The 12845-nt window shown below is 40.5% G+C and overlaps 1 protein-coding gene across 19 annotated transcripts in view; it reads right to left on the bottom strand.

Annotated features, from left to right (window-relative positions):
- Nucleotides 1–12845, bottom strand: part of TANC2 (tetratricopeptide repeat, ankyrin repeat and coiled-coil containing 2) — a 631662-nt gene that overhangs the window by 500973 nt on the left and 117844 nt on the right. For all 19 annotated transcript variants that reach the window (XM_039516554.1, XM_039516557.1, XM_039516556.1 and 16 more), the window contains one exon: nt 3321–3384. The gene's annotated coding sequence lies outside the window, so the exon portion shown is untranslated. The remainder of the gene's footprint in view (nt 1–3320; nt 3385–12845) is intronic.

The raw sequence follows: 12845 nt of genomic DNA, 5'->3' as shown, positions 1-12845 counted from the left end.
GTATCCACACGGGACAGATGAGTCTGTTTCCGCAGAGATGCACAGGAGTTATACATTTTAAGGACAGAAGACACCACTGTGATCATCTAGTCTATCCTTCTGTATAGGACTTCTCTGAATTAATTCCTGCTCCAAGTCCAACAGCAAAGATTGAAATAGAGAACATATTTTAGAAAAGCATCCAAACTTGACTTAAAGTTTTCTAATGATGAAGGATCCCCCATACCTCTTAGTAACTTGTTCCAATAATTAATTACCCTCACTGTTAAAAATCTGTGCCTTCTTTCTAGCCTGAATTTGTCTAGCTTCAACTTTCAGCCATCTTGTTACTGTAAGTTTTTTAGGGCAGGGAACCATCATCTTGTTTTGTGTTTGTACAGTGCCTATGACAATGGGGTCCCAGTCCATGACTAGGGCTCCTAGGTGGTACTATAATTCAAATCATTAATAATATTATGTAATTTCTGTTCCCCACGTAGGTACTTACAGACCAAGCCACCTCATAATCTTCTTCTCTGATAAGCTTAAAAGATTGAGCTCCTTGAATCTGCCACTCTAAGGCACATTTCCCAAACCTTTAATCAGTCTTGTTGCTTTTCTCTGAATCTCTACAATTTATCAACATCCGCTATGAAGCAGGGACACCAGAACTGGACACAGTATTCCAGTAGTGGTCGTACCAGTGCCAAATACAACCTCTCTCCTCCTGCTGAATATTCCCCCATTTAAACATCTGAGGATAGCATTAGCCTATTTAGCTACAGCATTGCTTTGGGAATTCATGTTCAGCAGATTATTCACCAGAAAGTCCAAGTCTTTTTCAGACTCACTGCTTCCCAGGATAGTCTCTCATCCTGTAAATATACCCTATATTCTTTGTTCCTAGATTTATACATTTACATTTGAGGTGAGGTCTCCTCACCTCAAAAAAGATATTCTAGCACTAGAAAAGGTTCAGAAAAGGGCAACTAAAATGATTAGGGGTTTGGAGAGGGTCCCATACGAGGAAAGATTAAAGAAGCTAGGACTCTTCAGCTTGGAAAAGAGGAGACTAAGGGGGGATATGATAGAGGTATATAAAATCATGAGTGATGTTGAGAAAGTGGATAAGGAGAAGTTATTTACTTATTCCCATAATACAAGAACTAGGGGTCACCAAATGAAATTAATAGGCAGCAAGTTTAAAACAAATAAAAGGAAGTTCTTCTTCACGCAGCGCACAGTCAACTTGTGGAACTCCTTACCTGAGGAGGTTGTGAAGGCTAGGACTATAACAATGTTTAAAAGGGAACTGGATAAATTCATGGTGACTAAGTCCATAAATGGCTATTAGCCAGGATGGGTAAGAATGGTGTCCCTAGCCTCTATTCGTCAGAGGATGGAGATGGATGGCAGGAGGAAGATCACTTGATCATTGCCTGTTAGGTTCACTCCCTCTGGGGCACCTGGCATTGGCCACTGTCGGTAGACAGATACTGGGCTAGATGGACCTTTGGTCTGACCCGGTACGGCCGTTCTTATGTTCATACTGAAATATTGTTGGACAATGCCCAGTTTCACTAAGCAATCCAGATCACTCTATCAATTACCTGTACTCTTCATTATTTACCACTTCCCCAATATTTGTGCCACCTGCAAACTTCAGCAATAATGATTTTATGTTTTCTTCCAGGTCATGGATAAAAATATTAAATAGCATAAGGAACAGATCCTTGTGGGGCACCATGAGAAACACATCCACTCAATGAGGATTCCCAATTAATTACATTTTGAGACTTATTAGTTAGACATTTTTAAACCACTTAATATGTGCCAAGTTGATTTTGATACTAGTTCTTTAATCAAAATGTCATGTGGTACTAAGTCAATTGCCTTGCAGAATTCTAAGTATATTACACTAACACTCTTACCTTCTCATCCAAACCCGTAGTCTCATCCAAATGATACCAAGTTATTTTGACAAGACCTATTTTCCAAAACCCATGTTGATTAGTATTAATTATATCACCCTCCTTTAGTTCTTTATTAATTGATTCTTGTATCAGCTGTTCCATTATTTTGCCCAGGATCAATGTCAGGTTGAATAGGCCTATAAGAACCTGGATCATCCCATTTACCCTTTCCAAATACTGGCATGACATTAACTTTCTTCCAGTACTCTGGAACTTACTCAGAGGTAACATTAACAATCCAGAGAGCAATTTGACCAGATCTTTTAAAACTTTTGAATGCAAATTATCCAGACCTTCTGATTTAATAGCTGCTATCTAATATGTCACTGTTTGAAAAGTGGGGAGTATTTCATCATCATCATCACCACCACCACCACCACCACCACCACCACCACATGATTTGAATACATCATCTGGCTTTGTCACAAATACTGAACACAAATATTTATTAAACGCTTCTTCCTCTTCTGAATTATTATTCACGATTCTACCATTTCCACCTTCTAATGGACCAATAACATTGTCAGGGTTCCTTTTGATCCTGCTATACTTTGGTCTCAGCCCAGGATACAAGTACGGATCCGGATTGGGTTGTGAAAGAGTCCTTTTCCCCCATACACAGCCAGCTGAGATCCCCACTGAACCCAGATCTTCCCTTTTGCCTCTGACTTTTCTCATCCTATGTCTCTCTGAAGCCTTCAGGGGGACCAGTCACTGAAAATACCTCAGAAAAGAAAGCAGAACTGAGAGGAAAATCTCTCCAAAACATCAAATGCAGCCCTGAGACACGGCTGGGAATTAAACTGACAAATTATTAAACCAAGCTGTTAGTCTAGTATTCTGTAATAAGGTTTGGAATTTTCCTCAGAAAAGCTCTGCAACAGGGAGATGTGGCTGGGCTGCCTGCTGCTATGGAGGCAGCACAAACTGGAGGAAGCTTTTAGTATAGATAGTAAAGTATTATACTAATTTTGTGCAAATTTTATCGTAAAATTAATCTTACATTATATTAATCAGTAACTAAAAACAAGCATGTTGATATTTAAAACCAGAGGAAGAGTTTAGAACTCTGCATGATTATATTTTTATTTAACTCAATTTTTATGTCACTTATCTCTAAGAAATAAGACAAATAAAACTCAAACATTAATAAGGAAGATTGTTTCATGCCACTTTTCCAAATCTATCAGGTCAGAAGAACTATAACACTGATAAAGGAAGAGTGTATCACCTACTGTATTACACCTCTTGATTAATAAAAGAATAGCACAGACATGAACATGAAAAAAATACAGGATTTCCATTTTACTTGAAGGAACAGTCTCACCGATTTAATAAATAAGAAGGGGGAAGCGGGGGCCCTCCTACCTTGAAATGTGGAATTGAGTTAAATTTCTAAGTGATGATCGCCTTCCTCCATGTGCCCAAAATCCTGCAAGACGCAAAAACAACAACATTTAGTACTAAGACCCTCAAAACATTCCATTTAACTATCTGGCAAATTACATCTCACATTTTTGGAATTCAAAATTAAACCCCACTGAAGAAAGGGTACATAATGTCACAATAATATCACCACATGAACAGCTGACAGCTTTCTACAGGGTATTAATGTATCAGCTATCACCTCTTAGTTCTCCTCACCATTAAAATTCCATAGCTGTAAATCTTTAACTGATCAAAATTAATTTTGATCACCTGGAGCACTTTTTTTCACCCTCAATGATTTTCACGTGAAGAACTGAGAAAAAGTATAATGTAGTGTTTCTTTCAATATATATACACTACGGTGTAATATTTAAAAAGAAAGCACTTTATACCATTTTTGCAACTACCCGTATTTTTTTTCTGTGCACTACTAAGCTTTTTGGGTTAAATCCTGAAGGCTTTACTTAGTTTTTATTCAAGCACAACTCTCACTGAAGGCGGAGTTAAAACCGAGTCAGGATTTAGTTTTGTTCTTGTATCAAGTATGTTTAATTAGTTCATCAGTCCACATCACCTGGTATCTTTGAAAAGGTCACTTATAAATACTGTACTGTATTTTGAAAAATAGTATAAAGTCTATGGAAAGATGTTTTATCACATATATTAATATTGTGATGTGTGCAGAATCCTGCTTGTTGGCATCTACTGGGACATTATCGCAGAAGACTTCATTGATATACCTGCTGCTGTTTACAACAAAAAAGTTGAAAGGAAGACGAAAGGTATAAACAAACTAAAATTAATTGAGTGACAGGGTTGTATCAGGACACATTCACCAGCTCAAAAACTGAAAAGCGTGGAAATAAGTTAAGGGACAAGTCTCCTGCATTCCTTGCCACTGTCACAATACCTACAACACTGGCAATAACACATTCCAACACTACATAAGGCTTCATTGATATACCTGCTGCTGTTTACAACAAAAAAGTTGAAAGGAAGACGAAGGCAGCTCAAAACTGAAAAGCGTGGAAATAAGTTAAGGGACAAGTCTCCTGCATTCCTTGCCACTGTCACAATACCTACAACACTGGCAATAACACATTCCAACACTACATAAGGCTTTCATTTCCACCTCCAACAGATATCGAGAAGCAATACATACCCCAGCTTCATCAAACTCACACTTTAGTGCAAAACCTTAACAGGAACCTCTCAGATGCTCTTGCACCAAAATTTTGGCACATCTGACAGTCACACATTCCATACATTTGGGAAGTTATTCTGCCTTAACATTTCTGAAGTTACCAAGCACCTTCCCATCTCCAACTTCCTATTCCTGGGCAAAATAACTGAGCAAGTCATAACCACTAAACTCCAACATGTGACAGCAGCCAACTTCCTGGATACCTCACAATCAGAGTTCAAACCAGGGCACAGAACAGAGAGAGCTATAGGTGCACCAAAAGATGACCAGTTCTAAAAGCCAATGACCAGTTCTTATAGCCAATGATTATGCTGCTGGACCGCTCTGCACTTTTTGACACATTAGACCACTAGATGCTGCTAACCTGCCTACATGACACACCAGAAACTGATGGCCCAGCACCAAAGTTGTTCCTATCATTCCTCTCCAGCAAAGCCCATAGCGCTGGGTAACTATTCCTCCTGTATAAGGACCCTCACCTGTGGTATCCCATAATGCTCTATACTATCCCCTCTTCTCCTCAGTACCTGAGACCATTAGGAGAGACACAGAGAACATAAGAACATAAGAACATAAGAGCTACCATGGGCTCACCTGCCAACAATATGCCAGTGACTCTCAACTATATACAGGGAGTCATCAGACGCTACTTACAACGCTTTTCAACTGACTACCTGTTTTGCCCCTGCAATGCTTGTTTCGTCCTTACGACACTTGATTTGCATAAAGTTCTCTTGAAATCGCTTCCTGGTTGCATTATACTGGTATAGAGCTGGAAGGAGTCGCTTCTGATTGGCTTTGAGGGACCAGGGTAGCTTTTTGCCGGGTAGGGTTGCTGCTTATTTTTAATTGGCTTCCAGACCCAGCCAATCAGAAAGCCTGAACAGTGATTGACTGAGGCTCAGCTTGTGTGCCATTCTCCCTGGCTTTCTGAGCCTGTGTTTCCAGCATTCTGAGCAGCATATGTGAGTTTATGTGTTTATTTGAACGCTGTTTACAAAATACAGTGTACAGTAAATACATTGATGTTGCAACATTAGTCATCTATAATTAATTTAGTACAAAAATCTGGGTTATTGTGGTGAAAATAGTGTATCAAGTCTTGGTTCAGGAACCTATCCCCCCTTCATATCATTGATTCCTATGGGAAAAGCGGATTTGACTTACAACATTTTGACTTACAACGCAGTTCAGAGGAACGAATTGCGTCATAAGTCCGAGGACTCCCTGTATCACATTCACAACTAATGCAACTATGACTACTACAAGATGTCACAGTGCCTATCAGAAATCAAAGCGTTTTGGACTTAGAGCAGGGATACAACCTCTTTGCTCTGTACTATAACAAGCCTGGGGAAAGGAGACAAAGTCTGCAGGAAGTCATCTAGCTTGTACATAGAAAGGTCCACAGCAGACACAGGGAATGGCAGACTTAATGGCAGTCAAGAGTTGGAGATGTTTCCACCTCCATGGGCCTTGGCCTTGATTGGCCAAATTAAAGGGTTTTTTAATTGCTAGCTCTATGGGGCCAGAAGGGGGGAAAGGCAGCTATGACCATTAGTGGTGGTAACCATGAGGGAAAGGCTGCAGGATAACAAGATCTCGGAAAGGATGATTACATTTAATGGAGTAAGGTGACAGCTGTAATTGTGGGTGAGTAGCCCCTTTTCTTTTGTTTTGAAGCTAGTTCCAGGACTTGTTCAGAGGCCCCAGACAGCAGTAATCATTAAAAGCTAATTTGTTCTTCATCCTATAAGTGATCGCCTTGTGCCTGATTTCTCCAACTCCAGTTCCAACCCAGAACTTTCTTTCGTCTGCATCCACCCTGCCACTCAGGGTCCCTAGCCTTTCCCCGGGGGAAGAAGGGAGTAACACTATAACAAATACAGCACATCCTCTCCTAATTAGCAGCACTTATCTCAGAATACAGAACACATTTTCTGAGGCTTTACAAGTAAATCCTTTGATCAATTTATGCATTAAAATTAAATAAAACTATGTCCTTTAAGAAATTAGCCTTCTGTGTCCATCTTTTATTTATCCTGAATTATCTCAATAATGGAATAATGCAGACACTTCAAACTTTCAATGAAAATAAAATTAACTGAAATCTTGTGCATATGCTATGTTTGAAGAAATTAAGTTATAGTTAAACTAAGTTATTAAAATTGTATCTAATTTATGCTTATATCAGGAACAGTCAGGCTTAGGTCCGCAGTAAAGGTAAATTAAGAGGGGCTATTGTGACATCAGAGTTACTCAACCAAACACCATCCTTTCATGCAACAATTCTATTGGTTGAAATTACTCAGCAGTATGAGGGAAACTGGGCGCATGTCAAGTATTCTCACTGATAGATTAGTCGTCTCCACTGTCATTACTCATTAAAGAGTCTGTGGCTACATGCCAGCTTGTGCATCAGCACTTGAAAGGCTTGCCAAGTCACTGCTGCCCTGGTTCACTGTGCATTGAGGAAACACTACTAGGGGAACTGAGGCAGTAGTGCTGGGGGAGCTCAAAGCACAGACACACTGGGACTCAGAGTCTAAGTTCTCCCTGCCCCCTTCACATACCACCAGCCTCATTAACACTGCCCTCTAAACCAGTACGGCTACATCTTCACTGATTAAAAAAAGCTGCATATTTACTGCTCATTAGATGTCTCTCTGCAAAAACAGTAGAGACAAGACACTTTACATTTACAGCAAGACAACTAAGTGGGGTCAGTCATGCACAGAAGATAGAATGCTGACCTCACCTCACTACCTTCACAGTAAAACCTACAAGTGCCTTCTCTCCATTTAGGATTTCCAAGTGAGAAAACTATTGCATGTTAATTATCTCACTGTAAAAAACCCACCTTTGTATCAGTGATGACAAACCCTAAGGCAGAGGTTCTCAAACTGTGGTCCGCGAGCTCCATTCAGGTAGTCCACAGACAGTTCCCTCTAAGATGCTAGCCTGGGCAGCCGCACACAATTGAATGAAAGGCCACCCAATTAGTGGAGCCACGTAGGTGTGGCTCCATTAATTATGTGCCTGGACCCCGGAGAAGACGCACATGTAAGATGAAGTGGTGGCCTTGGGGGGAATAGAGGGGTAGGTGGGAGGAGGCAGTAGGATGAGAAGAGGGGGTGGGTGGAATTTCAGATGTGCATGGCTGCGGCGGCCAGAGAAAGAGGCAACTTTCCACAACTCCAGGGCTGTGGCTGCTGGGGAAATATGGCCCTCCATCTCAGCTTCAACTGTGTGGCTGCTGTGGCGGGGGAGAGACCCCCCCTCCTTCCCAGCCGCAGCTCAGGGGCTGCCACGGTGGGGGAGAGAGGGAGAGACCCCCCCTCATCCCCAGCTCCAGGACTGCTGCGGCAGGGGAGAGAGGGCACATCCATTGCATTAGAAAGGTAAGACTACTGATATTAAAATATGAGTTGTGTGCTTTTATTTGTAGAACAAAAAAACTTTTACTATTATTAAGGTTTTCTTAATACAGTGCTTTATCCAAAGGGCTTTACAACAGTTAGCTAATGGTACAAACAACATTTGGAAAGATCATTAAGTGGTCTGCCGAGACCCTCAGCAATTTTCAAGGGGTCTGCAGAAAAAAAAGTTTGAGAACCACTGCCCTAAGGGATTGTCTACACTTACAGTGCTGCAGCACTTAGTGAAGACACTACCTATTCTGATGGGAGACCACCTTCTGTTGGCATAGGAATTCCATCTCCCTGGGTTGGTATAAATGTATCGCTCAGAGGTGTGGATTTTCCACATCCCTGAATGACTTCGTTATAGTGACATAAACTGATAGAGTAAACCAAGCCTAAAACTATTGCAAATTAACAGCCAGATTGACCAGTACATCTCATTGGCTTTAATTTTCTTTGTGATGCAAAGCAGCTCCAAGGCGAGTGCAATTAGCTGATATACTCTGGCTTTGATGTAACCATGATTCTTCCCTTACATTTTTAAAATGTATTTAAGGTTGATAATATATATTCAAATCTTTAGAAATATCACATGACAGCCATCTCTTTTAGTTTCTTGTTTAGTGTTCATACATAAATGTTTTAATCTTTTTTAAAAACTATGTTAAAATGGAATTAAAAATGACAATACATTTCAGTAACTTCAAAAGGAATAAACATTGCAGCAATGTTGTAGTTAGCCCAAAACCTAGCACCTGAAAAATCCAGGAAATTCAGAATTAAGGTTACACTATTTTGTGGATATATATACACACACACACAGCAGTCAGATCTTTCCAATCTAAAACCTTTCACCAGAAATAATTTTAAAAGAAAATTGGTAATACTCTGAAAAAAACCACACACTGTGCTATACCGTCTTCTTAGACACTGCTATGTATTACTGAATGTCATAAAAAGTAGCAATATTTGTAGTAATTTTAATGTATAATTCATGTTGTAATGATCCAGGGATCTCTTAACTCAGGGAAACAGAAACAGTATGTGGGGTTTGGTTCTCTTGGCACACTTAGTCTGAACGAAAACATTAGATGCAGAATCAATTTAACATTAACAACAGTTCTCTCTAATTTTCTGGGAAAGAAGAGAAGAGGTTCTCAAACCAGCTTTTCATAAAGAAAAATTGACTACATTTGGTTACCTTTATTTTACAGCAAGCCCCTTAAGTGACATTTTATTCTATTTGATGGTTGATTTAAAACCAAAACCAAAAAAACACCTGCAACATATATTCATAATAGGGTATTATTAGTCTGCATGAATACAAGTAAAGAATACAGAAAATCAACAAGCTCTAATTCTTTGCTGAACTTTATTTGGCTGGAAGGTTTGAGTAACTTCCAGGCAATACAGAGAAAGCTGCACTTCATGAAAAATATATTGATGACTGGCAGCAAACAGAGAAACTGAGTTTGATAGTGTCATCTTATTTTCTTAGTTTTATCTGCATCTCAAAACCACTGTACAGTTTGGCAGTGTTAAACAGAGGGCTATAATAATAGTAAGTACTTGAGATCAGTATGCAGTCAGGTTCGTAAATAGAGTTATAGGGGAAACTTTGCATAGTTTCAAACCATACTCTGCTTGTCTCCAGCCAGTGCTTCTAGTTCCTGACTTTTATGATGACTAGGAGACAGATTCAATAACTTAAAAATAAATCAGAGGGGTAGCCGTGTTAGTCTGTAGCCACAAAATCAATGAGGAGTCCAGTGGCACCTTAAAGACTAACAAATTTATTTGGGCATAAGCTTTCGTGGGTAAAAAAACAACTTCTGGCCACGGAAGTGGCGTTTTTACCCGTGAAAGCTTATGCCCAAATAAATTTGTTAGTCTTTAAGGTGCCACTGGACTGCTCGTTGATTTTTTAAAAATAAATGATCACCAATAATACTGGGAGGGAATGTTTGTATATAAATTATATGAAATAGTCAGTTTGCCATTTTAAAATACAGTATTTGTTATTGTAGTTAAATGTTAAAGTAACAACATATATTTCCAAAACAATTAAAGAGAATTTACATACTATAGCTAAAATAGCAATATACAATAGTATTTTTCTTGAAATATCTCCAAAATTGTCTGGTCATTCACGACCCTCCAAGATATTTGTTCTCCACAGGAATGATACAACTGGAGAAATCCAGGTTAAGACTTTCAAATGCTGTGGTCAAAGCATTTGAAACAAACACCTAAAATTGAAGGAGACCAGATTGCACCCAAATCTAACCAGGTTCAGACCAAGAAAGGCTTTCCTTATCAATCACCTCCATAAAAAATCCACACAGTCCCAAGAAGAAAGCACCTTTTAAGCCTCTTTATGTCTTCTTCATAACTGTTCGCCACCACTTAGACAGTAAGGTAATAGGTGGTACCTTAAAAAATAGCTATAAGATAGAGGAAAGACAGATTTCTTCTTTAAGGTGGTGGATGCTTCACAATTTGATAACTGAAAAGTTTAACAATTTGTACCATTTTTTGGATAACTAAAGATATTTCTTTTAAAATATTTCAGCAGCTGTCATTGGTCTGCTTAAGATCGCATAATGCAGTAACACATTTTCTGTTTTGTATTTTACAGTACTAGTTAATCTATAGTTTATACTTCATACATAATGAGTGTTGACTACCCATAATTTGCTTGATGATATTTCATCTGTATTCAGAGTGTAGTTCATGAATGTTCTCTGCAGTGAGTCTCTAAACAGTGAACTTCCATCCACTCAAAATTACATTACAAATCTTTATGTGAATGCAGCAGCTCTTAGTGAGCTGTCAATAAAATCTGCACATTGCTAAAATGCTTTTTATTCCTTAAATGTCTATAATCCTCTAATTATACTTGTAGATTCTGCACTTTAATTAATGGTATGAGACTTCTAAATTCTGAAATGTTATATCTCAACAAGTTTGCTGACAGAGTATTAAACAAACAATTATGAACAACTCCCTCTCTACCCCTTCTTCTCTATTTTTTAAAAAATCAGTCACATTGTTTTACAATCTGAACCATGCTATCAAGTTACAAGGCATGATTCAAATATATGCTAATATCCTAAAGCCTGAGGGTTTTTCCAATTCACAGCATATCAAAACATTTTCTGGTCACTGAACAAAAGCCAGGCCCCATTTCTGGTTCCGTTTTTCCAAGAAATCTTCTTAGTCCCGGTAGGTAGAAGACAGCAGCCCAAATTCTTTGACTGCTTAAAACGGCTCCCCGTAAGTCTCCAAATCCAATTTAAAAATCAAAAACCCAACTCTTGTTTTCAGAGCTCTACATACGTTTACTCTGCCCCCTTTCATTGATCTTCTATCTACCTTCTCACTCTGCTCCTCCAGCCTTGGTCTTTCTTATCTCAGTTAGGAGTCACTCATAAAGGCCCATCTGTGCCAAGTTTCTACTTTTTCTTTTGAGATACCATGCCACTTTCCAATCTCATCTTAAATTCTCTGTTCACGTTAGCCTAACATGAACACTAAAACTCTGTCCATCTCCCTCTTCGTTCCATTATTGCACATCTCCAATTTTATCTGCAAGGATATCCGCGCCCTTGTCCCTGGCCAGCAGAGAACAGAACACGTGGCGCTTTCTGTTCTGTCTGGACTCGAATAGGTCCACCTTGAGAGTTCCCCAACTGCAGAAAACTAGGTGACCATCTCTGGATGGAGCGACAATTTGTGGCGAGATGAGAACGTTCTGCTGAGGCGATCTGCCAGGATGTTCTTGGCTCCAGGCAGGTGGGTGGCCATCAAATGAATGGCATGTCGCACACAAAAGTCCCAGAGGCTGAGCGCTTCCCGACAGAGGGCCTAAGACTTGGCACCACCCCACCTATTGATGAAGAACATTGAGGCAGTATTGTCCGTCAGGACCTGCACCACCTTATCCTCCAGGTGGGGAAAGAAATCCTGGCATGCCAGGCAAACCACCCTGAACTCCTTAATACTGATATGAAGGGCTAGGTCATGTTGTAGCCAATGGCCCTGGGTGCTGAGCTTGCCCAGATGGGCACCCTAGCCCAGATCCAACACGTCTGAGAAGCAAGGAGAGAGAGGATGACTGGTCGCGAAGGGGACACCCTGAAGCCCCGACTTGGGATCCCACCACCAGTCCAGAGACAGGAGGATGTGGCTCGGCACTGTGACCACTCAGCCCAGGGGGTGCCTGCTTGGAATGTACACTGAGGCCAACTACATTTGCAGAGGCCTCAGATGAAGCTGGGCACGGCTCACCAAGTAGGCGCATGTGGCCCATCAGATGCAGGCACATGTGGGCCGTGGTGAGCGGTTGACTCTTTATGTAGCTGATCAAGTCCGACATAGCCTGAAAGCGTGCTTCCAGTAGGAAGGCCCTGGCCCGTGTGGAGACGAGAACCACTCCGATAAACTCTATACATTGAAACTGTGTTAACATGGATTCTTCTGTGTTTATTAGAAGACCCAGATTGCTGCAGGAGGAGTGCACCAGATCGAGGCTCCTCTGGACCTTCTCCGGAGACCTGCCCTCGATGAGCCAATAGTCAAGATAAGGGAAGATCTGGACCCCTCAATGCCTCAGATGAGCTGCCACCAGTGTCATGCATTTTGTGAACACCTTGGGGGCTGAGGACAGGCCAAAGGGTAATGCTGTAAAGTGGAAATGGTGCCCCGCCATTATGAAACACAGGAAACGTCTGTGTCCCGGGAATATGGAGACTTGAAAGTAAGTGTCTTTTAAGTTGAGAGTGATCCAGTCCCCTGGATCCAGGGAAGGGATGATGGAGGCCAGGGGTACCATGTGGA

This window comes from Mauremys reevesii, linkage group 27 (assembly GCF_016161935.1).
Source record: "Mauremys reevesii isolate NIE-2019 linkage group 27, ASM1616193v1, whole genome shotgun sequence".
Lineage (NCBI taxonomy): Eukaryota > Metazoa > Chordata > Testudines > Geoemydidae > Mauremys > Mauremys reevesii.
The sequence above is the reverse complement of the archived record's forward strand: the minus strand, read 5'-3'. Positions and strand labels throughout refer to the sequence as shown.